Genomic DNA, 14,452 nt, shown 5'->3' with positions numbered 1-14,452 from the left:
AGCTACTGATATGAGCCTCAAAACGTAGCTAAGTCTGGGCCGTGACCTCAGTGGAGACTGCATCTTGAGGGAATATCCTGGATGGTGAATGCCATCTTCCTGAGGCACCGCCTTTTGAAGATATTCTTGATGGTGGTGAGGCTAGTGCCCATGATAGAGCTGGTGAGTTTACAGTCCTCGTCAGCCTTTTCTGATCCCATATATTGACACCTCCTTACCAAACAGTGATGCAACCAGTTAGAATGCTCTCCATGGTACGTCTGTAGAAACTTGCTCATCTTTGCGACATGCCAAATTTCCTCAAATTCCTAATGGATTATAATCTGCAGGCTGGGTAGAACTAAACTGAAGAAGAGAGGGGCTACAAGAATTTCTATCAGATCCCACAGTAGATGAATAAGGAGAGTGTAGGATCTGTGTTCTCAACAGTGAGCTCCACTCGCTGTTCCAACCAGAATGCAGCCATGAACTCCACACCTCAGTGCTGAGGGGCCAGGTCACTTCCCCAGTCCTGCCCCACATTGGTCTTCCCAGGCAGCCTCCCCTCATCGAGTCATGGGGTAATATGTTTCTGAGGGTGTGCCAGCAGAGGGCCAGGATATACGGGCTCCCTGCATGGCAGGAGGGAGGGCAGGGGGCAGGGTTTGGGTCCTGACGTGGTCCAAGTGAATTTCTTTTTAAACTACCTTCAGGAGTGCATTTACACGAGTGTTCGGGCTTCAGAACCCAAACACAACACAACAAGTCGGTGCTCAGTAGGTTGGGAGGGTTACTCATGTTTTGTACTGTGTCTCCTCACCCTCATATACCCCACCCTCATACCTCTCTCTTCAAACTCCTGAGACTTTAACCTCTTGCATTAGACCAAGGGAAGCACTCTCCTTCCTCTGTGCATCCAGCCTGTCAAGCCCCGTCAAAAATTTATGTTTCAATGAGATCTCCTTTCATTTTGCTAGCGAATATAGACCATATAACCATCCTGCCATTCCAAGAGTCAATCACTGCATTCCCACTATGAAACATGTATTCCTCCCTCAGTAAGGAGAGACAAAACTGCATTCATTACATAGAAACATAGAAAATAGGTGCAGGAGTAGGCCATTCGGCCCTTCGAGCCTGCACCGCCATTTATTATGATCATAGCTGATCATCCAACTCAGAACCCCGCCCCAGCCTTCCCTCCATACCCCCTGATCCCCGTAGCCACAAGGGCCATATCTAACTCCCTCTTAAATATAGCCAATGAACTGGCCTCAACTGTTTCCTGTGGCAGAGAATTCCACAGATTCACCACTCTCTGCGTGAAGAAGTTTTTCCTAATCTCGGTCCTAAAAGGCTTCCCCTTTATCCTCAAACTGTGACCCCTTGTTCTGGACTTCCCCAACATCGGGAACAATCTTCCTGCATCTAGCCTGTCCAATCCCTTTAGGATTTTATACGTTTCAATCAGATCCCCCCTCAATCTTCTAAATTCCAACGAGTACAAGCCCAGTTCATCCAGTCTTTCTTCATATGAAAGTCCTGCCATCCCAGGTATCAATCTGGTGAACCTTCTTTGTACTCCCTCTATGGCAAGGATGTCTTTCCTCAGATTAGGGGACCAAAACTGCACACAATACTCCAGGTGTGGTCTCACCAAGGCCTTGTACAACTGCAGTAGTACCTCCCTGCTCCTGTACTCGAATCCTCTCGCTATAATTGCCAGCATACCATTCGCCTTTTTCACTGCCTGCTGTACCTGCATGCCCACTTTCAATGACTGGTGTATAATGACACCCAGGTCTCGTCGCACCTCCCCTTTTCCTAATCGGCCACCATTCAGATAATAATCTGTTTTCCTATTTTTGCCACCAAAGTGGATAACTTCACATTTATCCACATTAAATTACATCTGCCATGAATTTGCCCACTCACCCAACCTATCTAAGTCACTCTGCATCCTCTTAGCATCCTCCTCACAGTTAACACTGCCACCCAGCTTCGTGTCATCTGCAAACTTGGAGATGCAGCATTTAATTCCCTCATCCAAGTCATTAATATATATTGTAAACAACTGGGGTCCCAGCACTGAGCCTTGCGGTACCCCACTAGTCACCGCCTGCCATTCTGAAAAGGTCCCATTTATTCCCACTCTTTGCTTCCTGTCTGCTAACCAATTCTCCATCCACATCAATACCTTACCCCCAATACCGTGTGCTTTAAGTTTGCACACTAATCTCCTGTGTGGGACCTTGTCAAAAGCCTTTTGAAAATCCAGATATACCACATCCACTGGTTCTCCCCTATCCACTCTACTAGTTACATCCTCAAAAAATTCTATGAGATTCATCAGACATGATTTTCCTTTCACAAATCCATGCTGACTTTGTCTGATGATTTCACCGCTTTCCAAATGTGCTGTTATCACATCTTTGATAACTGACTCCAGCAGTTTCCCCACCACCGACGTTAGGCTAACTGGTCTATAATTCCCCGGTTTCTCTCTCCCTCCTTTTTTAAAAAGTGGGGTTACATTAGTCACCCTCCAATCCTCAGGAACTAGTCCAGAATCTAACGAGTTTTGAAAAATTATCACTAATGCATCCACTATTTCTTGGGCTACTTCCTTAAACACTCTAGGATGCAGACCATCTGGTCCTGGGGATTTATCTGCCTTCAATCCCTTCAATTTACCTAACACCACTTCCCTACTAACATGTATTTCGCTCAGTTCCTCCATCTCACTGGACCTTCTGTCCCCTACTATTTCTGGAAGATTATTTATGTCCTCCTTAGTGAAGACAGAACCAAAGTAATTATTCAATTGGTCTGCCATGTCCTTGCTCCCCATAATCAATTCACCTGTTTCTGTCTGTAGGGGACCTACATTTGTCTTTACCAGTCTTTTCCTTTTTACATATCTATAAAAGCTTTTACAGTCAGTTTTTATGTTCCCTGCCAGTTTTCTCTCATAATCTTTTTTCCCCTTCCTAATTATGCCCTTTGTCCTCCTCTGCTGAACTCTGAATTTCTCCCAGTCCTCAGGTGAGCCACTTTTTCTGGCTAATTTGTATGCTTCTTCTTTGGAATTGATACTATCCCTAATTTCTCTTGTCAGCCACGGGTGCACTACCTTCCTTGATTTATTCTTTTGCCAAACTGGGATGAACAATTGTTGTAGTTCATCCATGCAACCTTTAAATGCTTGCCATTGCATATCCACCGTCAATCCTTTAAGTGTCATTTGCCAGTCTATCTTAGCTAATTCACGTCTCATTACACTAGCTGTACTTTCACAAAGGCACTGTATAACCATAGCAAGGCTAACTTTCCTCCTCTCATATTAAAATCTCTTGCAATAAATGTCAATACATAACACACTCTTAGCTGCTGTTTACCACCTTACCTTCAGTGACTGGTGTACAAGGATACCAGATTCTTTTGCACAAGAACATTTCCCGATTCACAACATTGAAAATGTACTCTGCCTCTTTGATTTTTATTTCCCTCTCAAATTGGATTATTTGTGTTATACTGCACTGCTACATATCTACCCACTCGTCTAACCTGTCAAATCATCTTGAGGCCTCCCTGGATCCTCCTCACCACTCACAATCCCATCTGGGTTCATGTCACTGGCAACCTGAGAAATATTCCCTATATACAAATTTCTAGTGGTTCCCTCAACTAAATCATCAATAAGTAGCTGTTGGTCCCTGTTGGACCCATCAGAAACTGCTCACGTCTTCCTGTTTACTGTATCCTGTCTGTGACCAACTTTTCAATCCATGCCTGTGTATTATCTCTCATCCCATGTAGTTTAATCTTGTGCACAAACCTTTATCAAAGGCCTTCTGGAAACCCAAATGCTCCACATCCCCTGGTTCTCCCTTATCTAACCCTATCAGTTACATCCTGAAGGAACTGCAGCGGCTTTGTCAAGCAAGGTTTCCCTTTCAAATTTCTATGTTATCTTTGTCTATTTATGTTGATATTTTCTTAGTATCCTGTTATCACTTCCTTTATAATAGATCATAAATGGCCTGAGTTCTATGTTTTCACTCTCCCTCCTTTGTTAAACAATGGGATTACATTTGACTCCCTTCTGTCGCTAGAATGTTTGAAAAATGACAACCAACACATCCACTATTTCGGTCTTTCTTCAAGAGTAAAGCAAATCAACTTCTCAATGTGCTGAATCACAGCCCAGTCCTGACCTCACTGAAATCAAGCTCACTGCTAATCTCTGCTGCATTCCTGGAGTAGAAAGCAAATCAAGCTAGCATTTTCAGACTCTTTCTACCCTGACACCCCCTTCTTCATTTCCACACTTTAGATCGTAAATCTTTGACCAGGTATTGAAGGGAAATGACCCTGTATTTCCTGAGGACAACCCTCATAACAAATGGAATGATGACATATCCAAGGTCCTGTTTAACAAGCCAGAGGGAATACCCTCCAATCTTAAACATTTGCTCCAGGATATAATGACAACACTTTCTTTCTGGGATCGTGGAAAAACTGGAGTAACCACATTGCAAGAGTGAATCAATCTTCGTATTTTCACTTTCGGGACTCCAAGTATAACTTAATGTCTAGAAATCTACTTGATTAAAGTGGTGTTAGTCCAGGATAATCTGTTTGTTTTCCTTAAGCTTTCAGAATGAAGCAGGTCTGGTTTTGCACTTAGCAGTCTCAAATGTACTTTTATTTTTGCTCATATTTTCCGTGGAAAAGCAAGGCAGACAATCTGCCTGTTATTTACCTGGAAAAATAATTCATTGAAAACAAAGAGAAGTGCACTTATGTACCGTAATTTAAAAATGTTATATATTCAAAACTTACAATAATGGTTTGTTTAAAAAAAAATCACAAGAGTGGCAAGACTGAAAATTAACACCTAGTTCTCCAAACCATTCATAGAACACAGGGACAGGCCTATCGGCCCATGATGTTGTACCGAACCAGCTAAAGAAGACAATCAAAGACACCCAGAAACTAATCCCTCCTACCTAGACAATTTCCATATACCTCCATCTTCCTCACATTCATAAACCTGTTTAAATGTCTCTTAAAGTATTCTAATGTACTTGCCTCTACCACCATACAAGGCAGTGTATTCCAGGCATCTGAGTAAACAACTTACCCCTCACATCCCCTTTGAACCTACCCCGTCACCCTCAATGCATGCCCTCTGGGATTAGATGTCTGTTCTGGGAAACAGATACTCTCTGTTCACTCTATCTGTGCCTCTCATAATCTTATAAACCCCTATCAGGTCTCTCCTCAGTCCCTGCAGCTCCAGAGAAAACAACCTAAGTTTATGCAGTCGCCCATGGTAACAGGTGCCCTCTGAACCAGGCTGTGTCCTCTTCTGCACCCTCTCCAAAGCTTCGACATCTTTCCTATAGTGGGGTGACCGGAACTGTATGCAATACTCCAGATGTGGCCTAACTAGAGTTTCATAAAGCTGCACCATAACCTCTTGACTTTTGAATTTGGTGCCTTGAGTAATAAAAGCAAGCATCCCATAAGCCTTCTTAACCACCTTATCAACCTGTGTAGCCACTTTCAAGAAGTTATTACTGCAATAATCCAATAATAATTGCAAGTGTCACCTTGTACTTTTGTATTGGCTTTTATATGTTAAATTAACTTATGATCTTTGATTCAGATTTACATTTATTTATCTCACATACATCAAAACATACAGTGAAATGTGTTGTTCGGGTTAGCAACCACCACACCCAGGAATGTGCTGTAGGCAGCCAGCAAGTGTTGCCACGCATTCCAGTGCCAAAATAGCCTGCCCGTAATGCTTGGCAGAATAAAACAGACGACAACAAACAACAAAACAACAACAGCAAGACAAGTCCCTTTCCTCCCTCACCCTCCCTCCCACCTACTCATACACAGGGACACTCCTCCAACTACCGCATGGGCCTCTAGTCTCCAGCCTCCAGTGTCCGGACCTGGGCCACTGGGCCTCAACTCTGGACTTCCAACCAACGCTCGGTATCAGCTCTGGACCAGCCGATGATGGCACACTGAACTCCAGGCTCAAACTCCAGTCGCTCTGACTGACCAGCGCTTGTGTCTCCTTGTGTTTCCTGCTCACTTGGACATCCAGTTCCAGCTGGCCTTGAAGCGTGCAGGAGAGGCATAGGCTCCAGATGTGGAGGGGAGGAATAGGCTCCAGATGTGGAGGGGAGATTGCACTCCAGATGTGGAGGAGAGTCATAGGCTCCAGATGTGGAGGGGAGGTGTGCACTCCAGATGTGGAAGGGAAGCATAGGCTCCAGATGTGGAGGAGAGGCGTGGACTCCAGATGTTGAAGGGAGGTGTGGACTCCAGATGTGGAGGGGAGGCATATACTCCAGATGTGGAGCAGAGGCATAGGCTCCAGATGTGGAGCGGAGGAGTGGACTCCAGTTGTGCTTCATCCCTTTCCACATTGCTGGCACAGAATCCAGATGCTTCTCGGCACCCATCCACGTTGCTGGTCTTTGAATACGGAGCATGGAGTGGAGGCCGAACCTCTTACTCCTCCCCATCTCTGTCCGTAAGCCCTAAGCTGGTCTCTAACTCCCAACGTCTCTCTCCTCAACCCTAAACTGATGCTGTGGAGGCCAGGTCATTGGGTATATTTAAAGCAGAGGTTGATAGATTCTTGATTAGCCAGGGCATGAAAGGATACGGGGAGAAGGCAGGAGATTGGGGCTGAGAGGGGAAAATGGATCAGTCATGATGAAATGGCAGAGCAGACTCGATGGGCCAAACAGTGTAAATCTGCTCCTATATCTTATGATCCTCTGGTCTAAGTCCCCTCTTTGCCTCCAAAACCATCACTACGAACTTAAAACTACAAGCCAATCTGGGCCATGATCCTGAAGGAGATTGCAGCTCAGCACCATCCTGATTCAAACATTTGTCGAAGCATAATTAGAAAATAAGACTGACATTAGGCCAAAAAAGAGATATTAGGCAAGTGACTAATACACCAATCAAACACAGAGGTTTATTTTAAGAAATGTCTTAAAAGAGGTAAGCGAAGTAACGAACCAGAGAAAATGAAGCTTAGACCAAGATATCTGAAGACTTGATACGTAGTTGCAGGATAATGGAAGTTCAGGTGAACAAAAGGCCATATTAGAATAATACAGAGTTCTCAAATAGTTTAGCAGACAGGATTTTGTGGTCAAAGGTGACGGTCAGGGCAATACAGAAACATAAGTTAGACAATTTTAAAGCAACACACACAAAATGCTGGAGGAACTCAGCAAGTCAGGCAGCATCTATGGAAGTGAATAGTCAAAGTTTTGGACCGAGACCCTTCTTCAGGACTGAGGAAGGGTGAAGATGCCTGGATAAAAAGGTGGGGGGAGGGGAAAGACACTGGCTGGAAGGTGATGGGTGAGGCCAGGTGGCTGGGAAAGGTCAAGGGCCAGGGAAGAAAGAATCTGATAGGGGAGGAGGATGGGCAGTAGGAGAAATGGAAGGAGGAGGAGGCACTGGGGAAGTAATAAGCAAGTGAGAAGAAGTGAGAGGTCAGAGTGGGGAATAGAAGAAGGGGTGGGGGTGGGTCAAAATTTGTTCACTGGAAGGAGAAATCGATATTCATGCCATCAGGTTGGAGAGTACCCGGACGGAATATAAGGTGTTGCTCCTCCACCCTGAGGACGGCCCCATCTTGGCATAATAGGAGGCCATGGAACAAGACATCGGAATAGGAATGGGAATCAGAATTAAAACGTTTGGCCACCTGGATTTCATGCTGGTGGCAGATGGAGCAGAGATGCTTGACAAAGCAATCCCCAATTTACGGCGGGTCTCATCATTACAGAGGAGGCCGCATTGGGAGAACTGAACACAATAGACGACCACAGCAGATTCACAGGTGAAGTGTCGCCTCACGTGGAAGGACTGTTTGGGGCCCTGAGTGGAGGTGAGGGAGGATGTGAATGGAGGGAGATTGGTGGAGAGTGATGAGTGAACAAGGGAATCACAGAGGGAGCGATCCCTGTGGAAAGTGGGGGGCGGAGCGGTTAGGGAAGGTAAAGATGTGCTTAGTAGTTGGATCCCTTTGCAGATAGCGGAGGATGTGAAGGCAGATGAGGCGGTAGGAGAGGACAAGAGGGACCCTATCACTATTCTGGCGGCGGGAAGATGGGGGGAGCACGGATGTACGGGAAATAGAAGAGATGCAGGAGAGGGCAGAATCAATAGTAGAGGGAGGGAAGCCCTGTTCTCTGGTGTCCTGGAACGGAGCCACATCCTGGGAACCAATGCAGTGGCGGTGGAAAAACTGAGAAAGGGAACAGCAATTTTACAGGAAATAGGATGGGAGGAGTCATGGCCGAGGTAACCAGAGGAGTCAGTAGGTTTATAAAAGATCTCAGTTGACAGCTTGCCTCCAGAGATGGAGAAAGAGATATCAAGAAAGGGCAGGGAGAAGGACCAAGTGAACATAAGGGTGTAAGTTAGAAGCAAAGTTGATAAAATTGACGAGCTCAGCATGGGTGCATGGAGAGGAAAAGTTGGTGAGTATCACTGGGAAAAGCTTCGAACATAGACTGTCCTACACAGCCAGTGAAGGGCCAGGCATAGCGTGGGCCCATGTGGGTAGCCATAGCTACCCATCAGGTTTGGAGAAAGTGGGAGGAACCAAAGGAAATTTGTTCAGGGCGAGGACCAGTTCTGCCGGACAGAGGAAGGTGGTGGTGGTGGAGGGGGATTGGTTGGTTCTTTTGTCAAGAAAGAAGTGGGGGGGCCTCAAGGCCTTCCTGATGGGGGGTGGATTGAAGTGTATAGGGACTGAGCATCCATGGTGAAGGTGAGATGGTCAGAAGACCGAGGGCATGAGAAGTGTTGCTGATGTAGGTGGGAAGGGACTGAACCAAGGGGGATAGAATAGAATTGAGATATGAGGACATGAGTTCAATAGGGCAGGAGCCTATTGAACTCATGTCCCCATAGGCTTTATATTTGTCACTTGAAGGAGAACTCTGAAAGAAGCAAAGCAGCATTTAAGGCCGTGAAAGCCGAAGTTCAAAGGGAGATCAGGGCTACGAAGAACAACTGGTGGAATAAGAAAGCGGAAGAACTGCAAGCAATGTCAGACAGGAATGACTAACATGGGCTCTTCTCAGGACTGAAAGCTATCTATGGTCCAAGAAGCAATACAGTGGTCCCAGTGAAAACTGCAGATGGGAGCAAGCTATGCACTGACAGGAAAGACATCACTGAGTGATGGAAGGAACACTCCTGTAACCTTCTAAACCAACAAGGTGCCGCTGACCGCAATGCATGTGAAAGGCTCACAACTAGACCAGTAAAAGAAGAGCTATGTGGACTCATCACTATGACAGAACTTAATAAGGCCTTAAAAGCTACCAGAAGTGGTAAAGTACCCAGGCAAGATGGCATTCCATCAGATGTACTGAAGCAAGGTGGTCCTGCTCTGAAGACTGGACTGTTGAACTTACATAATGCTCGTTGGCAGAGTCAATGTCTCCCTCAGGACTTCAAAGATGCACTGTTAGTCACCATCTACAAGAAGAAAGGCAACCATAGTGTTTGTGGAAACCACTGAGGAATCTCCCTTCTGTCCACAGCTGGCAAGATTATGGCAAAGATATTGGTCAACCGGCTCAAGATCATCTCAGAAGATGTGCTTCCTGAAAGCCAATGTGGCTTTAGGGCTGGAAGAACAACCACTGACATGATTTTTACTTTGAGGCAACTCCAGGAGAAGGCGGTAGAACAACAGCAACCATTGTACATTGTCTTTGTTGATTTTTCACAAGCATTTGATACGGTGGACAGAGAAACACTCTGGGAAGTGCTCAAAACTTATGGCTGTCCAGATAGACTGGTTACGATGATCAAGTTGTTTCATGAGAACATGTCCGGCAAAGTATCTATCGGAGGAGACATCAGCAAAGCCTTCACCATCAACCACGGGGTAAAACAGGGATGCTTTCTTGTTCCAACTTTGTTCACACTATATCTCGCTGCAGTTTTGGAAATAATGGACCATAATTTGGACAAAGGTATATCAGGACTCGCTAAGATGGAAAATTGTTCAACCTGTCAAGACTCAAAGCCTCAACCAAATCAAGAGAGATATGTGTCAGAGAGCTTCTGTGTGCAGACGACTCAGCCCTAGTTGCTACTGATGTTAATGTGATTCAAGAAATTGTAGACCGCTTCTCGTTTTTTGCCACTCTTTTTGGCCTAAGAATCAATGTCCCCAAAACCGAACTTCTGTACCAGCCTCCTCCTCTGTGTAGTCCCAGTGAAACCCAAACACCAGTCATATAGGTCAATGGGGTAGCGCTAAAATGTTCTGACTCTTTCACATACTTAGGAAGCACCGTGACCAACACCAACTCATCAGATCTGGAAGTTGAGAGGAGAATTCAATCACCTACAAAAGTCTTTGGTACTTTGCAGAAGCAACTTTGGTTTCACCACAACATTAAAATGGCAACCAAGGTCAAAATGTATAACACAGCTGTTGTACCATCTCTGCTTTATTCAACTGAAATGATGACATTGTATCGGAAGCACATCAAGAAATTGACCAAGAGACAGCACAGGCATTTATGCCAAATATTACACATCAAGTGGCAACAGAGGGTACCAGATGTGGAGGTGCTCAAACATGCTGTCACAGTCAGTGCAGAATCGCTCATTACAGCTCCTCAGCAGCGTTGGACTGGTCACGTCACAAGAACGAGCCATGATCGTTTACCCAAAGCTGTTTTCTCTGGCGATCTACATGAAGGAATGAGGAAGCGTGGTGGTCAGAAGCTGCTCTACAAAGATGTGCTTAGGCACCATGTGAAGAACACCGACATGAATGTCAACACCCGGAAGAAAGATGTTTTGCACAGAAGAAATTGGCACTGCATTGTCAAGAAATCAATCCCAACTATCGAGGAGAAAAGGCAGAAGAAATATGAAGCAGGTCATGAATGCAGACATTCGGTGCTAGACCAGTCAAATCACAAATGCAAACCGACGTGGGAGACAGTGCCGATCCAATGCTGGTCTTGTGACCCATAAACGTGCCTGCAGAGACCAAACTCTCAGCACAGTCAACATCAAAATCGATGGACAGCCGAAGAAGAAAGAAGAGGGCAGGAGCAGGCAGAGACAATAGGCCTACCCAGTTTTAAAGTTCAAGTTATAAGTACAATTTTATTCATTTTATTTTAGAAAATAGGCCCTTCCGGACCTTCAAGCCACATCACCCAGCAACCCCCAATTTAACCCTAACTTAATCATGGGACAATATACAATGACCAGTTAACCCAATATGACTTTGGACTATGGGAGGAAACCAGAGCACCCGGAGGAAACCCACACATTCCACAGGGAGGACGTACAAACTCCATACAGAGAGCAGTAGGATTGAACTTTGAACCCTGACTCACTGAGCTGTTATGACATTGCACTAACTGCTATGCTAATAAATGTGTAGGCACTTGTTTATGTAAAAAACATTTGGCTGGTTCAGGTCAATGCTGCTGACAAAATATACTTTGGTTTTTGAGGGCAATAAGAGCCTTTTTTAATCTCCAGAATAACCATCAGTGACATTTGTTACCTTTCCTCCCACCCTTCCACACCTCCCCAACCTCCAGCCCCACAGCACTTCATAACAAAGGCGGGGCAAGAGGCCAGAAATGGGAAAAGCACACATTTATTGGCATTCTTGTGGCGGAGATAGAGGTTATGTGTGGCAGGGTGTGCACAGAGGCTTGCTTTTGTGTGGAGAGTATGGAATGTAAAAGTATGAATGGCAATGAATTCCTGTGGTCAAGACAGGGCTTCAGATATGCAGGGTCAGTCGATCTTGCAGGATTTCCCTTATGTTAATTCGTAAAGTAGTTGCATTTGAGAGGCTTATTACCAACCTGGTCAGATTGTGCCACTGGGTGGGGATCCCTTTAATTGAAGTTTCCGCACCAAATTAGTTCTGAGAAAGTTTTGATTAAAGAATAATCCCATTAGTCATCAGCTGATGTGCAAGTTCTCCTCCTGGAGCAGGCAGAGGTCATCACTCACTGCAGCCTTCTCAAAAACAGGAAATGTGCCACAAAGTGAGATTCTGCAAAAGATTCAAAACATTTCTTCACAATCTTTCCTGACATTTTCTTTGTAAATGGCAGATCATAAACTAAGTAAAAACATATCTAAACATAGCAGTCGTCCTCCCAGAAAGTTAATTATACTGACTGTATTTTCCAGTAACCATATTGGGAGAGGCTTTTAAGGATGCAAAAACAGCAGATTTTTTTTATTAGCTTACAAGGTAATGCTTCCTGTTTACCAGCCCTACTTTGGATTATCAATGATACTTGGCAACACACGGTTTCCTTTCAGCTTTATGGAAGCCGCATATTTGTCCAACACGCTGTGTGGAAGTGGAGTTGCCTGGTCTCATTGAATAGGTTCCTGGAGGTTTTGTCACATGACATCCTGCCACCAATCACTTCACTATTGGTTGGTCGATGTATCTATCCATGAAGTAACATCCATTCTCAAAGCAGATGGACTATTCAGTGTCAAAATGGATCCTTCTGTGTTTATCAGCTACATTGTCAATTTTCCCATTTCAATTATCTTTTAACTAATAAGTGAAAATGTTCATAGAAATCGTAAACAAGAAGATAAATTATTATCCACCTTGCTGTTCTGTTACACACAGTATCCACTTAATTAGTTCTGAATTCCAGGAGACTGAGGAATAGAGATCCAAAATTCATGGCAGACCTACCTTGAATTGTTCATTATCAGTAGTCACACCCAACCCGCCAACCAAATCTTTCAACAAAAAGTATACCAACACAAACTTATAAAAATATATAATAGCTGCGTAAATACTTCTACGTGAAGAATGGCGGGCACTGAAAGAGTTTGCTTTGTTTACTGGTAGTGCTGAATACAGCCCAACAAACAAATACAGTGCCAAGAAGTCACTGCCCTGATGTGTGAATGTTGCCATGGAGTTAAATTAGCACCTTTCCTCCTCCACCCTCTTTAACTGTAAATATCCAGAATGAATAACATGGTAGATCAGCTACCCACAATCACTGAGTGGCCTGTTCGAAGTGATTATGTGGCTCATCAACGAGGTCCCAGGTCTCACCACTAAACACAAAGTTGAAAGTTCACATCTTTCCCTCCCCCCACCCCCGCTTTCCGCAGGGATCGCTCCCTCCGCGACTCCCTTGGCCATTCGTCCCCCCCATCCCTCCCCACTGATCTCCCTCCTGGCACTTATCCTTGTAAGCGGAACAAGTGCTACACATGCCCTTACACTTCCTCCCTTAACACCATTCAGGGCCCCAGACAGTCCTTCCAGGCGAGACGACACTTCACCTGTGTGTCGGCTGGGGTGATATACTGCGTCCGGTGCTCCCTACGCTCTGTCCGCCAGAGAAAGCAGAATCTCCCAGTGGCCACACATTTTAATTCCACGTCCCATTCCCATTCTGATATGTCTATCCACAGCCTCCTCTACTGTAAAGATGAAGCCACACTTAGGTTGGAGGAACAACACCTTATATTCCGTCTGGGTAGCCTCCAACCTAATGGCATGAACATTGATTTCTCTAACTTCCGCTAATGCCCCACCTCCCCCTCGTACCCCATCCGTTATTTATTTATATACACACATTCTTTCTCTCTCACTCTCCTTTTTGTCCCTCTGGCTATACCCCTTGCCCATCCTCTGTGGTTCCCCCCCTCCCCCTTTTCCTTCTCCCTGGGCCTCCTGTCCCATGATTCTCTCATATCCCTTTTGCCAATCACCTGTCCAGCTCTTGGCTCCATCCCTCCCCCTCCTGTCTTCTCCTATCATTTCGGATCTCCCCCTCCCCCTCCAACTTTCAAATCCCTTACTCACTCTTCCTTCAGTTAGTCCTGACGAAGGGTCTCGGCCTGAAACGTCGACTGTACCTCTTCCTAGAGATGCTGCCTGGCCTGCTGCGTTCACCAGCAACTTTTATGTGTGTTGACAAAGTTGAAGAGTTGGAAGCCTGCAATGCTCTATCATTTTATACCCCAGTGATATAGACGTGCTCAATCAATCCGGGTAGCAAGAATCCTGATTGTTCAGTAACAATTATACAACAGGGTCTTTTAAGAGACTCTTAGATAGCTACGTGGAGCTTAGAAAAATAGGGAAATTCTTGGCAGTTTCTCGAGTAGGTTACATGGTCGGCACAACATTGTGGGCCGAAGGGCTTGTAATGTGCTGTAGATTTTCTATGTTCTAATTGACTGATCATGGCACCACAACGGTCTTAGAGGCAAAGAAATGAAGTAACCATGTAGGAAGTTGTAGCAACCTTAATTATAAACTCCCAAAGCCATTTTATTAATTCAGATTACTGTGCTGCTGCAAACATATTCAAGCACCAGCTTGCATGGCTGTGATGCAAGCCTGCATAATAAGATT

This window comes from Mobula hypostoma, chromosome 17 (genome assembly GCF_963921235.1).
Source record: "Mobula hypostoma chromosome 17, sMobHyp1.1, whole genome shotgun sequence".
In the NCBI taxonomy this organism is placed as follows: domain Eukaryota; kingdom Metazoa; phylum Chordata; class Chondrichthyes; order Myliobatiformes; family Myliobatidae; genus Mobula; species Mobula hypostoma.
Note: the sequence above shows the minus strand (reverse complement) of the source record.